The 21,009-nt window shown below is 37.2% G+C and overlaps 1 pseudogene; it reads left to right on the top strand.

Annotated features, from left to right (window-relative positions):
* Positions 1 to 19,798: 19,798 nt before the first annotated feature.
* On the top strand, positions 19,799 to 19,899 carry LOC121828399 (U6 spliceosomal RNA; annotated as a pseudogene).
* The last annotated feature ends 1,110 nt before the right edge of the window (positions 19,900 to 21,009 follow it).

The following is a 21,009-nucleotide window of genomic DNA, read 5'->3' as shown; positions in this document are numbered from 1 at the left end:
CGGATTTTATACTGAGAAAAACAGGGGTTGCTAGAGTGCTAGAGTTTCATTTGAAAGGCATGTGAAGTCGTTGCTGAGCTGTGCTATGAAGGTGTGGCAAGCAGGCTCGATGGCATGCAGGATGACCATTTGTTAAAGTATTTTATTTCAGAAGTGACCTGGAATGAGGCTGTGTTATTAGAAATGAGCAGTAAGTATGTTCATGTTATATTTAGAAAGATATAGAGACTCAATGTCTATGAGGGGGAGAGAATTAAAGTCATCAGGAATGACAAATACCTTTCCCTGGATCTCAAATTCCTTCTACTGCTGTTTCAGAGAAGGAAATTTAAGAGATTATTAGATCTCAAGCATCTTTAGTCAAAGACTGCTGGAAGATGCTGTTGAATTTCACTCTTGGCTATTAAACTGTTAATTCAAATGTCAAATTGTGAGTTAACATTGTTACAGCTGACCCTTATAAACCATCTTGAAGTGGGTGGAGTTTTCACTTACAAGAAACAGTTACTGTAGATGCAAAAATGTCTCTACGTTCAAAGTCAAACTGAATTAATTATGAGTCAGGGAAAGAAGTGATTTGTCAAATTCCAAAATACAACTAATATATGTGTTTCATTTTGCTTTCAGAATGTCAGTTACAGCTCTCTGTGAGGAACACGGTGGTGAGGAAACACAACGCTTCACAATCCATCCAAGAACTGCTCTGCAAAAATGACAAGTCTTAGAGAAGAAGGGTTGACAAGGCTCTGAAAATCTTAAAGGAAAACTTTCCAAATATATCAGGAGAGTGAGAAATGAATCAGAAAGATGGAGGGAGTCATGGTTTTCACTGCAATTCAGCCCATCGCTAGTCTTCATGAGTGTTATGAGTGAAGGAAATAGCATAATGTGTTTCATTTTCCTGACTCAACATACACCAAGATGGTGTTGCTACCTCAGAGTTCAGTGGCTTGCTTTGTCTGTACCATGCATTGCAATGGACATTCCATTCAACAAGGCTAGCTAATTACATGAAATTACATATATATAAAGTTTACAACCTACAAAGAGTAGTTTCTAGATTGTCACTGTTTTATCATGATTTATTATTTAATTTCAATTCATCAGGATTGAATATAAATTGTTTAGAAAAGTTTGTCTTTGTGTGTGTGTATGAGAGAGAGAGAGAGAGAGAGAGAGAGAGAGAGAGAGAGAAATAGAGAGAGAGACACAGAGAGAGACAGACAGAGGAGAGAGAGAATAAGACAGAGATGTAGATTGCCAGAAAATTTCTCCATCAAAACCACAAAAAGAAATTAGATGGGAAAGTAAAATAAAAAGATATAAGCAGCTAAAAAAGAAAACTTAAAATGTTTTTTGACACAAATAAAATAATAAATATTTGAAGTGATGGTACTCTTTTTATTGAAAATAATTTCATACAGTATATTCTGATAATGTTTTTCCATTCCCCATCTCCTCCCAGATCAATCCCACCTTCCCACCCATCCAGAAAGGCAAACAGACAAATCAGAACTAACAAAAAAGCACAAGAAACACACACACAGCTACACACACACACACAAACAAAACTCATAAAAAGACACAATAGAAAACCATAATATATGTGCAAAAGACTAGTAGAATGAAAAATGCCCAACATGAGAAAAAAGGCAACATGAGAAAAAAATCTATAAAAACACCATTGAGTGGAGGCTGGCAATAGGACCCCCCTAAAGTATGATGTATATGCCCAATGAAACTCTATTGGAGAAAACTAATTTTTTTTCTTTAAAAGCAATTTTCAATTAGAGATAGCTTCTTAGTTAGGGATGGGAGCTTGTGCCTCTAGCTAGAGTTTTCCTGCCTTGCCCACAGTCAGGACAAATCTCTGCCACCCTCCAGTCCCACAGCCGCTCAGACACAAACAAGTAAACACAGAGACTTATATTGCTTACAAACTGTATGGCAATGGCAGGCTTCTTGCTAACTGTTCTTATGGTTTAAATTAATCCATTTCTATAAATCTATCCCTTGCCATGTGGCTCATGGCTTACCGGCATCTTCACATGCTGTTTGTCATGGCAGCAGCTGGCAGTGACTCCTCCCACCTTCCTGTTCTCTCCATTCTCCTCTCTGTTAGTCCTGCCTATACTTCCTGCCTGGCCACTGGCCAATCAGTGTTTTATTTATTGACCAATCAGAGCAACAGATTTGACATACAGACGATCCCACAGCACCCGCCCTTTTTTTTTAAAAAAAGAAAGATTTTAACTTTTACACATCTCCAAAGCCAGATTGGTATATTTGGGAATTTGGGTGTAGCTTCTCTTACTACTTCCTGCTGGAGGGGGGCGCTGTATCTTATGGCGACACAAAGAAAACTTTAGGATCATGGAGTAGTCCATGAGGCTGTATCGTCTGAGTGAGTTGCCTTGAAACAATTCTGGATGTTGGATCATCTGGGCCATGGTGTCATCAGAGACCTTTCAGGTGGTCTTGGCTGGTCAAACCTGATGTATCTTAATCTGGAACAAATTCATAGCCTCTGGCTTTCTGTAGAAACAAAAGCCGAGCCTCTTTTCCAAAGCAACATATCCTTATATCCAAATTTTGAAGTCAAGGTATCTTTAAAATATACATTTTGGCATAACTCAACAGCTTTTACAGTCAAATGTTTTTCTCCAGTTACAAATATCAAAGACAACATAATCCAGATTCTCTGTGTGGTAGCCATCTTTGTGTGGCTTAGTTTTTATATTACCTTGAACCTATTGCTTTAAACTGCAGCCTTCTAAGACTGAAATGGCTCTGTGGCTGCTGGTTCTGTCCACTTCAGCTTCCCAGCATGGAGGTGGTACATTTTCGGCCACCTCTGGGAGCCATCAACTCTCAGAAATAGTGGGTCTATGCTTTTATCCAAGCAGCGTGTAGCCCAGAAACCTCTTTTTTTTTTTTTTTTTTTTTTTTTTTTTTTTTTTTTTTAAATACTAGCAAAGGCTAAATCCACCATACAGCAGCAGCATAATTTGCCGCTTGTAGATGCCTCATTCCCGCCATACTGCAGGTCAAGTGCAAATGCCAGGAACCCGCCAGTAGCTCAAACCTGAGTTTTGCGGCGTCTAGCTGCCCTACGGGACATGAAGCAGGAACCTGTTTTTGGCTCTGTTTAGAGTTGCTTATTAAATATTCTCAGGTTTTAGGTGGAAACTCTTGCCAACATGTTGGGCACCATTTGTAGCTAGAGTTTTCCTGCCTTGCCCACAGTCAGAACAAATCTCTGTCACCCGCCAATCCCATAGCAGCTCAGACCCAACCAAGTAAACACAGAGACTTATATTGCTTACAAACTGTATGGCAGTGGCAGACTTCTTGCTAACTGTTCTTATATCTTCAATTAATCCATTTCTATAAATCTATACCTTGCCACATGGCTCGTGGCTTACCGGCATCTTCACATGCCATTTGTCATAGTGGCAGCTGGCAGTGACTCCTTCTACCTTCCTGTTCTTTCTTTTCTCCTCTCTGTTAGTCCTGCCTATACTTCCTGCCTGGCCACTGGCCAATCAGTGTTTTATGTATTGACCAATGAGAGCACAGATTTGACATACAGACCATCCCCAGTAGGTGTCTACTTCCCTCTCTCAGCACTGGGACTCTGCCTGACTTGGGCCCATGCAGACCCTACGCATGTGGACACAGTTTCTGTGAGTTCATATGTGTGTCAGTCAATCTGTGTGTAGAGGGCCTTGATTCCTTGGTCTCTTCTATACCCATTGGTTCTTAAAATCTTTGCATTTCCTCTTCTGCAAAGATACCTGATCCATGAGGGGAGGTGCTTGATGAAGATGCCCCACTTATGACTGAGTGTTCCAAAGCCCCTCACTCTATGCACACTAGAGGAAGCCTCTCTGAAGATGACTGAGTGAGGCACTATCTATGAGTGTATCAGAATGTCAAGAGTTATTTTATTTCTATGTTCCTTTAGCAGAAGAATAGTATCTGGTTTTCTCCTAGGCCGATTGCCCATCTGGTCTCAGGTTCTTGGCCACCCCAGCAGTGTCAGGCATGGGTTCTGTCTCATGGAATGGGCTTAAATCCAATAGAGTGATTGGTTACTCCCAAATGTTTGTGGGGCAATGACATTCTAACCCCCTAATTTGACTGTTCTGCAATGTATTCAAGTATTTAAAAACGATATTTACACTGTAATCCATATAATTCCATCATTTGACAATTGAAAATAAAATAAAATTGAAAGTACATCAGATAGAACTTTTTGAATGTGGAGAACACAAAAAGATACAACTTCTGAAATCCACCGAGGAGAAGCTCAGTATGCAGTGTACAGATATGAACTAACAAGTGGTTGTGTAATCCCCTCTACCCAATGATCATTGCCTTCAAGAAAATTTTAAATAAGTAAAATTTTGGGAAATGAAGATGGTATTTTTTTTATGTCAAAGTATTTTATATACAATAAGTATTATTCTTTTGGATTTTGACAATTTCACCTTATATGACTACACACACACACACACACACACACACACACACACACACACACACAATGATGCATCATATAAACTAATCAGTACATTTTTTTATTTAAAGTTTTAATATTTAAAACTTAGTTAGTTTGGAATAGATAAATGGAATTTTGGCAATAAGAAACTGTGGGAGAGCTCTGGATTAAGGGTTGAATGATAGATTTAAAGAAAACCGCTAGTGGGGGCATTGCTATTGAGCTGATGGAACTGCTCTATATATTTCAATTTGCAGCATGTACTTTAATATGAGAAAGATTGGGACAGGGGTTAAAGAGATTGCTAAGCAGTAAATTGTTGTTGCTTGTTTTTTTATTCGTTTACTCTTGGCTTTGGGGGGCCCACATTCAGATCCCAAATAAATCACACATGGAGGTTAATTCTTAATTATATTTGCTGGGCCTTAGCTTGGCTTGTTTCTAGCCAGCTTTTCATAACTTAAATTATCCCAACTATTTTTGGCCTTGAGGTTTTTATCTTTCTCTGTTCATACATATATATTTTACTTGTTACTCCATGGCTTGCTGTGTGGCTGAGTGGCTAGCCCTAACATTTGCCTCTCCTTGTTCTCTTGCTCTTTCTTCTCCTTTCAGATTTCTCCTTCTATTCATTCTCTCTGCCTTCCAGCCCTGCCTACCTTTCTCCTGCCTTGCTATTGGCCATTCAGCTCTTTATTAGACGATTGGATATTTTAGACAGGCAAAGTAACACAGCTTCACAGAGTTAAACAAATGTAATATAAAAGAATGCAACACATCATTGCATCATAAACAAATGTTCCAAATCATAAAGAAGTATAACACATCTTAAAATAATATTCTAAAACATTTCTCTCTTTTTGTCTAAATAAAAGGAAAGGTTTTGACTTTAAGATAGTAAAACTATACACAACAAAAACAGTTATCAAGTAAGAATTACCTTAACACTAATATTCTGTTCACTTGTAGTTAGCATATTCAGAGAAAATAATGAATTACCCATCCTGCTTAGTGAATCCAAAAATTTACACCTAATTTACTTTCTATCATAACTTAGGAAAACTGCAACTGTAACTATCTAGTCTTCAACTCCATCAAAGACCCCAAAGGATGCAATATTATCTAATAACAGGCACATTTTGCTGCCTGAACAATCACCAAAAGTTCTGCAACATTGGGGCAACCATTTTCAACCTACAGGGCCAGAGTATCTGGTAGACTTTTCAGTGAAGCAGGACATTTGAAGGACTGTCCTGCCTTGTATTGGCAATATTTATTAGTCACTTTCCTCTGCGTCCTGCAGAATAACTGGCAGACTCTTCTATGATGCAAGAATCTTGAAGGACTGTCCTGCCTTGTTTTGGCAAAGTTCAGCAATCTTTTTCCTTTGTATCCTGCATGTCCAGTCTGCACAGCATATTGTCAGCAGTCAAAGGCAACAATAGTTTCTTTGCCCAGTGGCTAACCATGCCACAATGAAAGCAAACTCCATAAGGAGTTTCAATGCCCATCATCTCTGAAGTAAATTGGTGCTGCTATGAGATGTGTCTCATTGTCATGAAAAACCTTAGGTTAACAAAACATTTTAAATGCCATATTCTGTATGTCTTTGGAGTGTTTGAACACCATTTATTTATCTAAAATATATTTCTATATGATCTTGAGAACATATGTAACATACCTACAAATTTGATTGTTGTACATCACTATTAACCTATGTTTCTCAATTTTCCTTTATGATTTATAATAATAGCTTCCAAAAACTAGAACTTTACTTTATATTTTTAAATGAACAGCCTAGGTACATTCTTTAAACAAGAGTAGAAACATATACACAGAGTAACAAAGTAACTTTAAATTTATATCATATATCATATTCCCCTAAGTGGTAACAAACATCCACAATCCATCAAATAACCAAAGACCCCATCTCTTGGGAATGTGGGCACAGTATTCTCCAAACTGCTTCTGTGGACAAAGTGTCTTAAGGGTCCCTGAGAAAATTTGAGATAATGGCCAAGTCCTGGGAAGACCAGCTATAACTTTTGTGGATAGATATTATCTGTCTAGTTTCAGGAGGCCCCCCTTGATTAAAACTGATCCATATTATTTCTGATGGAATCCACAAGCTCTAATCTCCTGTGGCAACAAAACTCCAAAACATTTTTGATTTCCATTTGACAAATACATTTTTGACTTTTTTTTTAAAGTTAAGATAGCCCTAAAGTATCTAGGTTGGTTCAATTTTGCAATCCTGCTCACAATCGTATGTCTCCAAGCAGCTGCCTCTTAACCCATCAGTAATAAAAAATTCAAAATCAACATAATACTATACAGGATCAGATTCCTAGTGTATTTCCCATCTTCCGAGGCTTTTTTCTATTATATTACTTCTAAAATCTCTTTAAAGACTTTATTATTTTTAATCCATGTCTTTCTATGACTATATATACCCATTTTCTATCCCTTCTTAAGCCTATGCACATTGTAAAACACACTGGGACCTGTTTAGAGGTTTTTCTGTCTGGACTTCTTTTACTGCGTGTCGCTAGTCTTTTTTGACCATGTGAGTAAACTTTAAACTGCTAAGCTACAGCTAGGTCCTCCACTCTGCTCCCTCAGCCGGCTCCACCCACTCTTGGGGTGTGAAAGTGAAGCCTAAAGCCCCATTGGCATTTAGTGACAGAGAGCTACATGAACCTTTTCTAGCCATGGAAGACTGTGCCTGCTTTGCCAGTCATGACTTTTGTCACTCATGACTTGCACTGATGAAATAAACAAATAATAATACATCATGCTCAGTGACTCAGGGATTCTCTGCTGAGGAAGGTGGGATCCATCTCCATGAGACCTTTGTACTCCATGAGCACACAAATCATTAGATAGTTGTTATGAAGCCCTGGCTCATTTCTGGGTTCGCAAACACAACAGGTGGTGTGCAGGGAGTAGAGATGCTTGCTTCACTCTCTTTATTTCTGATTTCATCTGAATGTAATCCTCCAGGGAGATTATCATGGAAATCACATGAATAATATGTACTGTTTCATCTTCTTCCTTTCTTTTGCCCTTATAAAATAAACAATTTCTTTTTAAAAATGAAAATAAACAAATACTAAATAAATTGGAAGAGAAGTTTGCTGTACTTATGTGTTTTTCTCACAGAAGACAGTTAAAGCATCTTTTGTCTCAGTATCTACTGTGAGGGATTTTCCTGTTTTATTCTATCTTCTAAAAAGCCATTAAGGCTATTTGGGTCAGAAATTCTGAGGAAATGTGAAAACTGAAAATTATTGGCTTTGAAGTCAGATTTGCTATTCATTGACTGCAGAATCATGAAAGAAGTACTAAATTACTTAACTTTTCTTCTGAAAAATAATATTTTAGATAATAAAATACTGTACAAGCCATTTGACAACCATTCTCTATCATATTATTAATATACTACAATTTTCTACCAAGGTGAGCTATTGCTAGGAAAAATGGTAAAAAAAAATAAAGTAGGTAAAACTCATATAAGTAAATACAATAAACCTTATTTGTTACATTTAATATCCCTAGTATGTAGTTATGTAGTATAAATACAAAAAAGCTATTAATAATCAAGTAAGATTTGTCTTTATGTTCTGGTGTTTTCCTATCATGGAGACAAACAGATAGCTAGGCAAAAAGGTGAAGACAGAATTTTTAGATATACATAAGTAGATAAGAGTTATATGATGAAAAGTAGACTAATAGAATTATTATAGGTGTGTTTTCTGTTTCTAAATCATCTTCCCTTCAAGCTGGAAGAACTCTTTCCTAGTCAAGAAAAATACTTAAACTGCTTTGATTTTCAGCCACAAGAACAGAAACAGTGCTACCATTTTGAAGGCTGTTGTCATTCTTGGTGAGCAACTATAAATGCTGAATCACTGCTTCTCCTCAAAAAGCAGAACTTTCTTTACAGTAGTGCTGAAAACAATATCAGTGTTCTCCTTATCTATTTGATTCTGTTGACATGTGATAATGTAGTTTGAAAATTGAATTTCTGCTTCAAAATATGAAATAATACAAAAATAAACCTATAGTTATTAGTAGACAAGCCATTTTCAGTACCAAGTAGTATTTCTCAACTAAACATTTGAGATTATTTAGTTCATTCTGTTGTTATTGTACTAGGGACAATATACCAATGAATGATGAGAAAATAATTCTGTCATTCATTTCATTGCATTTGGAAGACCAAAGAAATAATGTTGTATGTAGTTAACACATAATTCAGGTTGATGACAAATGTCACACATTAATTTAAAAGAATTAGGTATGTTATATATTAATAGTGCAGACCTAGAAAGAAATATAAATAATTTGATTGAATTTTCTCACTTTGTTGATGAGGGGTGGGGTTGGGGAAAAAGGACTTATTCTTTCAATGATTAACGTCTGATTTTCCTTGTCTTAAACCTGAGTCAACATCTGGCAAGATGGCTCACAGGTTAAGGGTACTTGCTGACAAGCCTGGTGATCTGACTCCATCACCAGAACCCACATGGTAGGAGAGAGGAAATTTCTTCAAGTTTTCCTTTACCTACACCAGGGCACCATGACATGTGCATGCCCTACCCCACACACTCACACTCGTAAAACCATAAATAAGTAAAATGCAATACAAAATTTAAATTTAATTGAGGAATAGTTCTGGTTCCTAATACAGTAATGGGCTACAGAGTTATGTACATTTGTGTCATCTGTACAGCTTTGGAGGCTCTGCTTATTTGTGAATTTATTTTTATGAATCTATTTCTGGACATTTGTTTTTTATTTTTGATTATGATGATGAAAATGAAATGATGACAAAGTCTGACAGTGTGAAGGTCAGCTTTCCCAATTTCAACTTCACTTAGAATTTTCATCACTACCAAAAAGATTTGTTGATGCAGTTGCTCACACTGTGTCAAATAGACCCACAATTCTCCCCAGATGCTCCCACCTGCCACCAGCTCCATTACTACTCAGAGTGGTCTGCCCTGGCATATCCTGCCAGCTTATAGAAACATAGACTCTTTAGCTCAATCACACATGTCCTGACTCAGAATGTACAGTTTATCAAGGCTTCCAGATCTCTACTGTCCAAGGAGTCTAGTGCTGGGAAATGTACATGAACCCCATATATCTCCTGTGAAAGACTTTCCAGCTGCATGGGCAATCTCTGTAGATCTCATTATAATTTTTGGTTTAGGCCCAGCATAGGCCAAGACAATTTTGAGGCACTTGTAGATTGTTTGCAATTGCTGAGAAATGAGGGACGTTAGAATTTTACATAGGAATTTGGTGGCAGCTGTATTAATTAGCATTTCATGGCTTTGTGGCATACTCTACATTTATAAAGGAGACTGTGCACTTAATAAAAGCAGTTTTGTATTGCATAGCTGTTCAAACTTTTCCAGAAAATGCTACCAGCTAAATTATAAGGGTGAATTAAAGCATGCCCTTTATAAATAGTCACAAAAGGCCTCTGCAGCTGATTATAGTGTGGGTGTAATTTGGAGAAAGGTTTGCTGTAGGCACAAAATTATAGTACTGCAACTGGAATAAAGCCAGGAGCCCAGCCATTTCCAGGCACTGTCTCACCACCTGCTAGCAAACTATTCAGAACTGAGTCAGAGCATGGGTGAAGCCTAAGGAGTCATTAAGTCTTCATCTGAAACCCTGTCTGAAATAGCTGTTGCTTTCCACGCAAGCCTTCTTCCCGCCAGTCTCTCGCCTATGATCCCAGCTGGAGGGCTGAAGGAAACAGCTTTTTGCTCAGTGAATCAATCGTTACTGGTGTTTGTTCTGAGTCAGTCGAAGTATTTTGTTTATCTCTCAGATCCCCTGGAGATCTAAAAAGTGAGGAAAAGCTCTAAGGAACCCTTAACTCTTCTCTTGAATACTGCTTTGATCTCACAGATTTTATAGTATGGTGCCAACCTATGTCTTGGGTCTAAATACCTCTTACCAAGAACATCCTAGGAAATTTCCCCCTCTATTCTTGCTGTTGCTTATTAATTAGTTTCTTGACCCTGAGGTCAGCTGTGCCCAAGTACTGCAAGCTCAGGCTGACTCCTTCTTCTTAAGGTGTCCTTTTTCATTGACTAAGCCTTTCCAGTGTCTGTGTGAATTTAACTAGGATTTTTGGATTTTGTTTTTAGCTGGAATCTTAAGCTGTAACAAAAATTCTTGATCTCACTGCAGCCTAGCACTGGGATTTTTGAAATTCAATTTTTGTGTGTATAGAAATTTAATATTCCTTAATAGTGACAACAATATTTCATTTATACAGTGTGTTCCTTACTGTGTACAAGGCACTGTTTGAGGCATTATATACAAATGGACATGTAGACACCTATATGTATGTATAAATTTGTTGGATTCTGACTACACCCATGACTTAGATGCCATTAATATTGGTTTTATAAGGTAAACTGTGGAAAATAAACACTGAGTGCTTTTGTCAGGGATCTAAAACTCTAAAGAAGGAGCCAAAAATCAGTCAGAACCCAGGTTGTAGGGATGTTAATTTACACTACAAATTAATATGCATTGCGGGTATGCTTTAGTTAGTGGAGGAGGGAGGACCCAGGGATAGAGACCTCTACTAGGCCCCAGGAAGACGAAAGAATCAAGCTTTCACAGAGATGCAGAGATGGAGTCTGATAGCACAGCAAAGCAGAGACAGGCAGTTCCTTGCTTTTCATTTGGAAATGAAAGTGGAAGAGAAAAGCTGGAGGAAAGTGCTGGTACACAAACCATCCGGTGGAATCATTCACGAGCAGACTCATGTGGCTACGCACTCAAGGTCTCAAGGTGCCCAAAGCCAACAGTGTTCCCATTGGTTGTTCTCTGCAAGGAGAAAAGAGCCAGGCTGACCGCACAGCACTGGGTTACACTTCCAGGAGTAACGTGGAGTGATGTGGTCTGAGGGCAGCAGATCTAATCTACGGAATTCTGTTCCAGGTTTCTGTATCCAAATGGAGGAGACAACATGTGTAGGCAGGCAGACGACGGACAGGTCAGCTCACATTTCCTGGGAGACTGAAAAGAACGTGGTCACTCCCACATTGTCTCCACTTAGTACGAAATACTGCTAACCGCTTTCCATCCATCACACAATTTTGATAACGTAGAAGATAAGGATTTTGTTTTTGTTGTTGGTTTCTTTTTCTTTGTTTTATTTTGTTTTGCTTTTTTTCCTTTCAAGTCAGCAATGCAGAGTTCTTCACCAAAAGTAATTTAAGACCCGGTAACACTACCACAACGAAGTATGCTATTGCGAGAGAAAATACTTTTAATTAATACTGAAATAGTGAGGAGTCCTCTGGCACTGAGAATATTTAATATTAAAGCAAAATGTTATCGCCTGCCACTTCCTTTCCTCTTTAGATCATTAGCATAGGATTATTTTTTTAGTGAGATTTCAACCCCTTAACAAGCAGCTGTGTATTCTATTAAAAAATACAATATACTCATACATATGTATTATGCACTTAATTAACTATTAGATCTTCATTTAAAAAGTTCTGATAATGTCCTGAATTTTTATGCTGCTTTGAATCTCTGGACAGCCGCCACCAATTTGCATATTTTAAGTGGAAAAGGCATTTCGAATGAAAGAAAAGCAATTCAAAATTCATATAATTTGAGAGGCATGGCCTGAAATTAGATTTCTCTCTGGCCTAAAATTCTCCTATATGTATTTAAATTATATGCATATTTATTATATGTATATTTATTATAGCATTTACAAGAATATACAAGATGATATTAAAAATTAAAAGCATCAATAATCTGATTTAATAAAATATGAATTATTAACTCTATGGTATATTTATTTTCTATGTTTATTTACAGAATCTACATATTTTGAAGAATTTAAGCACTCTGTGCTCCTAAACATGTAATGCAATTTTCACTTAATTTTAAGTGATACTATTTTCCCATCCATTATCTTGTGTTCATTAATGTAACTTACCACAACAGTTAAATAATAAAAAGCAGCTACAGGATACTTGATCTTTCTGTGTTTTTCACCTATGAATTTACTTATATGGATCTGAGTTATTGGGAAACATATTAAGACACAGTCTTGAAGACGCCTACATCTGGCTCCATACAGCATGTGCTGAATTTGTAGCCTCCCAGGCTGAGAAGGAATCTGTATTAGGTTATTAATCTTGAAATTATTTGTTGAAATACATACAATCACATGCTCTTTCCCTGTGTGGGATCTGGAGAAAAGATGGAGTCAGATTTTCTTCCCTGTAGATCAGACTCAGTAGATGAGAGATATGTCCTAAGACCTCTCAGACCACATCTCCTTATCATCCAGGGCTATGGAACCCTCTCAGCAAGATGGACACAGAAAAGGGCCTGATGAATAGACCTAGAAGGTTATATGACTTAAAGACATTTCTAGAGAAGTGTGTGTGTGTGTGTGTGTGTGTGTGTGTGTGTGTGTACACAAATACGTATGACAGTTCTATATTGTTACTGTTATGATAAATAGTACAGGAAACTATCAAAAGCTTCATTAGTTTCCCTTTCTCACATATTTATCAGTAAATTCTAATATCTTAATATGCTTGTACTTAAGATATTTAATACTATATTCAACATTCACATGTTTATAAATCTTTCAAGACACTTAAGAAGTAAATCAAAGAAGACACTAGACCATAGAAGGAACTTTCATGCTCTGGGATTGACAGAACCAATATCACAAATTATGGCTGTACAATGAAAACTAATACACAGATGTAAAGTAGTCCCCATAAACATTCCAATGTCATATTTCCAGATATGGAAGAAACAGTTCAAGAATTCACATAGGGTCACAAAAGACCATGAACAGATCAATCTTAAAGAGAGAGAACACAGATGGAGGTAAAGCAATAAACGATCTCAAATCATTCTACAGAGCTTTAATGATAAAGGCATTCTGGTATTGATAGAAACACAAAAACCAGACACAGTGGAACAGAATAGAGGACTCCGAAACAAACCAGCAACACTGTAGACACATAATTCTGACCCAGAAAAAAACATGCAAAGGAAAAGAGAGAGCCTTCCTCATTTGTCTTCTGTTGCTGTGATAAGCCAGGCCCACATGCAGGCCACTAGTTTGGGGGGAAGATTTGTTTCCCCTTAAAGTTTAAAGTCATTCACGAAGGGAAGTCAGGGCAGGAACTTCGAGGGAGGGACTGAACTGCTTCAGTCTCTGCAGACCGTGGAAGAACGGTGGCTACTAGCTTGCTTTCCACTACTTGAACGGCCTCCTTTCTCATACAACCTAGGGCCACCTGCCCAGAGGTACCACTGCCCACAGTGAGCTAGGCCCTCCCAATCAATCACTCATCTGGAAAGTGATGACAAAGGCTTACCTAGAGGAGAACCTGATGGAAGCATTTTCTCCATTGAGGTCCCCTTTTCAGTCCAATTTATTTGACAGATGGTGCTAGCAAAATTGGGTATCTACCTGCAGAAGAATGAAATTAGAACCATACTTTTCACATTGTACAAAAATCAAATTCAAGTGGATCAAAGACCTTAATTTACCCCCCCCCCAAAAAAAGTGAAATTGCTAGAAGAAACCAGAGTGAATTCAACTCAAAACTTCTGAACTAAAGTCCAGTAGCACAGGAACTAGCCCTAAGTATCGACAGATGGAACCATGTGGAATTTAAAAATCTCTGCACAGAAAAGAACAATATGATCTATGCAATGCTAGAAAATCTTTACTAACTATCCTTATGACAAGGAGCTAATAACTAGAACTTACAAAGAATTGGAAAAATTAAATGCCAAGGAAATAAAGTTATACATCAAAAAATGGGGTAATGAAATGAACAGACACTTTCCAAAAGAGGAAACATAAATGGCTAATAACTATTTTTGAAAGTGTTAACATCCCTAGTCATCAGGAAAATGCAAACTAGAACTACTTTGAGATACTACCTCTCTGCAATCAGAATTACTATCATGAAGAAACCTGACAACAAGTGTTGAAGAAGATATGAAGAAAGAGACACCCTTATTCACTTCTGGTGGGAGCTCAAGTTACTGCAGCCTTTTTGGAAATCAGTTTGGAGATTCCTCAAAAATTTAGACATAGAACTTTCATGTGGTTCAGCTATTTCATTCCTGAGCATGTACCCAGAGAACTCCACACAACACCATACATGTATTTGTACATCTTTATTTATTGCTTCCCTATTTACAATAGAAAGAAAATAGAACCAAAGTAGATATCTATCAACAAATGAATACTGAATATATTGCACAATTAAGAATTGGACTATTACTCAGCTGTAAATAAAATGAAATTATGAAATTTGAAGGGAAATTGATGAACCCCAAAAAGGGTAAATTAGTGAGGCCACCCAAAGGCAGAAAAATGGGTATTTTCCTCTTATTATTCCTCATATTAAGCTATGATGTATGTATGTATGCGTGTGGAGAGCTCTAAGCATGGATATAATATAGCATTTAGTAAAGAGATCAGGAAAGGGTAATATTAGGTGATAGGGAAAGCTGGAATGTAGAAGAAAAGTCACATGAGTCATGGAAGACAATATACAGTTTATTTTCTTTCTACCTTTAACTCCCTTCTGATTTTCTCTTTTGTTGTGGTGAATAGACTAATAAAAACATAATTAATAACAAAAATGTAAAACCCTAAGCAAATGTCCATGTTGTAACCACCCAAATGGTGTAGTTTACTGAGATACACAGAATTTTGGACTGTACAAGTGTTGAATGGCTTCGTTAACATGACTGTGTGATGTTTTGTTTGTGAATTAAGTATAATAAAGTTATAATTAAGAAATAAAATAAGTAGGTAAGTAGAATATAGAAAAACAGACAAGTTTTTAAAAAGCCAAGACTGATTTTGACAAGAAATTGTGTAATAATGTTGAGGAAGATGGGGAAAAGCAAAGGGGTGCCTCTGGGTTCTCAGTGCTCACCAAACCTCTGTGACATCTAGCACTACTCTTGGACTGTTGCCTCACATCTTTCTTGCGCCTGTGAGAACTCCTGATCAGTTTACAGTTGAGGGAATTTTTACAGGGAGGAAAAGGAGCAGAGTCCAGAGTAGTTTGGCATAAGGCGTGTTGCAGAGTGTAAACAGCCCGTCCATCCTCTCTTCCTTTGCCCTCTTCTCTCCCTCTGTCTTTCTCTCCTTTTTCCTTTCCTTTGTTCTTCCCCTGTCATCCCCTCCTTCCTTTCTCTTTTCTTCCCTTCTTCCTTCCTTCCTGATCTTCCTTCTTTTCCTGTTTTCCCCTTTGGTGCCCTTGCTTCCACTCTCTCTCACTTGGGTAAATTAAATGCAAATCTCAATGGTCTTTTCTTAACACAGAAAATGTTGCCTATATACAGCTATAATGATACAATAACTGCCAAATTAATGATATGAACTACTGAGCTATACAAGTCTCCATATCCGTTGTTATTACCTTGGTCAATACCATTTTTTAGACACTGTGTTTTTTCTTGTGAGTCATTGTTACAAAGTCTTCCTACATCATAGTTTGCCTTAATCCAAACTATTCTTTACGTAGTTGCCCAAATGCTCTTTCTAAATGGTAGGTCTGATGGAGATATCCTCCTTCCTTATCACTGTTGCTAGAGTCTGTTGAATTTGTGTCTCCAAATTATTCTTTATCTTTCCTCTTTTAGTAACTTTTCTCACCTCTATTACCATATTGGTTAGGCCCTCATCTCCCTTAACTTGAATCTTCTTTATGAGTAAATTCCCATTACTGTTTCCTTCCAACTTTTGAATTGGTTCAGGTACATCATTTAATTATCAGATACAGTGTTGAATGGATGGTGAGCATCATGCTAGAGAGACAAAACACATTCAGGAGCTATTATGATACAGTAAGCTGGAGGAGCCCCCAGTGATGAACAGCAGATATAGAACAACTATAGTTCATCAAAATGCTAAATCAACCACTGCACAAAAGACATGTACTGAACAAAGACCATAGAAGGCAAACTTTTTTGAAACAGTTGCAATTTGACTTCAATTTCATTAAATAGCAGTATTAGTTTTGAAGAAGCTCAAGTCCATTTGTGGTTGCATGTACAATATACTTATCATTGTCTATAATAGACTCAAACAATTAGCCTAGGTTATTATAATGAATAATTACAATGCTAGCAAATATTAATAAGAAGTTGAGTCTAGTCTTGACTGCTGTATCACTCACTGATCTTTAGAAGCCCCATTTTTACTAAATCAATCATTCTAGATTGAGTTTCTAGATAATAACTATTAGTAAACAATAAGCTCATCAGTATATTTAGCTATTCTCATATGTGATATCATTATAGTATATAATTTTAAAGCTGTGCCTTCCCAGTGTTATAAAGAAATGCCCACTGCCTTCTTGGAAGAACCCAGGTAGTGAATGTCTTCTGCATCCCATGGTGACAGTTGCCACCTCCACATCTGTAATCTCCCTTGAATCATTCAAGTAAACGCAGTATCTAGGAAAGTAGAATATTTCAACCAAATTTCCATCCAAGAGCCAGCTCTTTATGGAGTTGTAAAAAGAATGCCATTCAGAGCTCCTTTTTTTTCCTGAATTTTATATTATGCTTTGTAAATGCCATAAATATTTATTTTTCTTTTAGGATGCAAATATATTGCCCACAAATTGATTAAGCATTTTGTGTTTGTTTTCACCTTTCTCTGTTAGAAAGAGAATGTTTTGATTTGGAAGCAAGTAAATTGAAGTAAGCTTTGAGCTTTAGAAAACAAATCTACCCTACCGTCTACTGCCCCATGGACAAAACGATCAATTTCAGATTATTCTATTCAAATTCATAGTCATTTCCCTTTGAAGCCTTCTATCCAGAATTTCTCTGTTTTCATAATGTTTCTGTTGCTGTGGTAAAATTTAATGACCAAAAGGAACTTACGGTAGAAAAGGGCTTCTTTTCATCTCATAGTTCCAGAGTGAAAGAGTCTATTATTGTATGCAAGACATGAGGTCAGGCTAATAATGCACTTGACCAGCGCTAGATGCTTGTTGATCACATTTTACCTGCACACAAGAAACAGATTGAAAAGGAAGTGGGGACAGGAAATAGACTGTCAAATCCAACCCCCAAAGATGTACCTCCTAAAGGTTTCATAACCTTCATAAACAGCACCACTAATTAGAGACCAAGTGTCCAAATACATGAGCCTATGGAGGACATTTCACATCCAAACCAACACACCCTTTGAAGTTATTTCTTCTGCTCTGATTTCCTAGTTGAGGTAACTTTACCTGACTTGGTAAAGAGAATGCAACATAAGGTAGATTATAGTGAATTTGCTCTCAAATGTCAGTTCTGCAGTTGAAGATTTAGTTTAGTGATAGATGCTTACCTAAGAGCCAAGGCCTGGATTCAGTCTCTAGTACTGTATGGAGAAAGTGAGTTCTGAAACTTTAAAGATATATTGTATTTTCTTTTCTAGCAAATTGAGAGAAACAGAAATAGAACAATATTGGACCAAGTGACAACAATCTGTTAAATTTCATTGACGGCTGGTAATACTGGTTTCTTGTGTCACTCTGACTCAAAAAAGCATTTTAAATTTTAATATAACTATTATAAATGTCTTAAAATGCATCACTTGGGCCACATGAATCAGAATAGAATGACTTTGCAGGATATATGCCAAGGGTAAATGCCTACACAGGCAAGCAAGTAAGTAATAACGAAAGTCATTAATAATTTAAAAAATCAACACAGTCTTTCAAATCAAGCCTCTATTATCTTCAAAAGAGCCTTTTAATTTCTCATGTGAGCTATAGCATAGAAATTCTATAGCTGGCCTCCTTCACAGTATGTACATATGGTTCACCACATAACTTTCAATACTGGAAAAACTACCTGGTCAATAATGATCACGTGAGGAGTTGCATGGACCTATCTAGAGTTTGAGGGTGGTAGGTTCTGAGTATTCAAAATATAGCTCATTATTTTATTATCACAATAAATGAAATTAGAATGCAAATTAATGAATATTAGTGTCTAGATAATTGAACTAAATATTTGTCAATAACTTATATTTTTAACCATTGAACTATGATTTATTTTTCAAGGAACTTCATTGAGTTGAAGGATTAGAATAGCATGAATTTTTATGAACGTACAATCAAGTAGCCATCACAACAATCAAGATATAAAACATTTCTATCACTCCAAGACATCTCTTTGGAGCTTCCCCTAACCTTGGGTTCCAATGCAGGAAGTTCTGGTCACTGGAAAACATTGGCTTTCTTCTACAAAAGGTTTGCCTTTATGATAATTCATGTGGTGAATGACATAGTGTCTGATTCTGTATCTTGGTTCCTTTTACTTACCATGATTTAAAGGCTCATCCAATTTTTGTGCTGGTATTACACCTTAATATTTCTAAGTAATATTTTTAAATGTATGTGCTGTAGTTTATTTCTACTTTCCAGTTGATAGATATTTGACTATATTAAATTGTTGTCTAATACAAATATAATAGCTATAGTTATTGAGCACAAGTCTTGCTGGGGACCCAAATTTTCATTTATAGAAGTACAATTGTGTTGGTGTGGTAAAATATGTTAAATATATTAGGAATTTCCAAATTATTGTCATAGTACCATTTTATGTTCCCATCAACAATGTGTAAGAGTTCAGACTTTCTAACACCCTTATAAACATGGGTTATTGTGTGACTTACTGATTAGAACAATTTTACTGGTTATGAAATGATGTTTCATTGCGGCTTCACTTTGTGTTCTCCTTGTGACATTGGACATGCCTTCTGGGTTTACTTGTCATTCTCATATAGAAGTGTTGTTGTTGTTAAGTACCCGTTGTCTGTTTCTGGTTGGGGCTCGTGTGGTTGTAGCTGACTACTTTTAATCAGCCATTTTCTGTTCATAGAATTGGAGGAGCTCAGGAGCTTCCTTCATTGCATATTCTTCTTCCCTTTCAGAGCCAGAGGCTCAAAGGACAGAGCCAGGAGCCAAAGAACTCTTCACAGTCTACAGCCCAGTGATTTTTGAGGAAACTACAATTCAGAGATATTACATTCCTATGTGAACAGAAGCATGGGTCTGTTTACATACTTCAAATTGAACACATTTGCCACCTTAAGATAGATGATGGATCATATAATGTGTTCTTTACCCAAAATGAATGTATTAGTGGTTTAGGAGACTTTATAGTTTCTGGACATAATATCTACTGGGAAGCTTTTTTTTAGGAATAATATTGTATAAGAATAAAAAGTTTTACTTACTTCAGCAGCACATATACTAAAATTGTAACAATACAGAGATTAGCATGGCCTCTATGCAAAGAATCACATGTAAATTCACGAAATTTTCTATAATTTTTGATGTCCCTCAACTGAAAGGTGAATTAAGAAAATATGGTACATTTACAGAATGGATTATTATTCAGTGGTTTAAACATGAAATTTGCAGGCAAATGGATACAACTATAAAAAAATCACCTTGAATGAGATAACTCAGATACAGAAAGACAAATATAGTGTGCAATCACTTATAAATGAATATTAGCTGTTAAGTCAATGATAATCAGGATACAATCCAGAGACCCAGAGAGGTTATGTAAAGAGGAGGGCTACAGGGGGAAAGCATAGATATCTTTGGGAAGGGAAAAATAGAATAGATTCTGTGGGTGAATGGGGACAGGCAGGGATGGGAGCCAGAGGGATCAGGTGGGAGGGTGATGGAGGGAAAGAGTGCCAGAAAGACTGATGGAATTGAGGGCATTTGGTGGAAATCTAGCACAGTAGAAACTTCCTGGACTCTATGAGGGTGACTCTAATGAGGATTTCTAATAATGGAGAATACAGAATCTGAACTGGCCATTTCGTATAGCCAGAAAGACATCCAATGGTGGGACTGGGTTACATTTTATTGAGCTGTTGGCCACGGAGGGCCTGTGGAGATTCCTAAATGACCCAAGTTGATGCTAGAACAGTGAGTTGCTCTCTGAAAACTGACAGTGGGTTCCTATTTCCCAAAACAACATCCAGACAGCTTTTTAAATATATACAGGTCGAGTTGCTGCAGGCTTGGAGCCTTCACCCTTACATTCTAGTCTCTTCAGCAGAAGGTACTCTGTAGGCTCTGGAAAGAAAAACCTGGACAGCCATCCAGGCACAAACTCCTCCACCTCTAATCTGTCCTGTCTGCCAGCTTCGCTGGGGCAATAGTGGCACGGAATTGTGGGAGTGGCCAACCATTATCTGGTTTAACATGAGGTCCCCACCACGAGAGGGAGTCCATGCCCTACACTACCTGGATGGCCAGGAACCCGAGACTAGATAGCACAGAGACCTAGGGTAGAACGAAACACGACTGAAAAAAAAATCAATGAAATGATTCCTAATGACATTCTGCTACAGATTGGTTCCTTGTCCAGTGGTCATCAGAGAGGCTTCCTCTGCTAACAGATGGGAAAGAATGCAGAGATCC

Source organism: Peromyscus maniculatus, chromosome 3 (assembly GCF_049852395.1).
Source record: "Peromyscus maniculatus bairdii isolate BWxNUB_F1_BW_parent chromosome 3, HU_Pman_BW_mat_3.1, whole genome shotgun sequence".
Lineage (NCBI taxonomy): Eukaryota > Metazoa > Chordata > Mammalia > Rodentia > Cricetidae > Peromyscus > Peromyscus maniculatus.
This window is presented reverse-complemented; position numbering and strand designations above follow the sequence as displayed.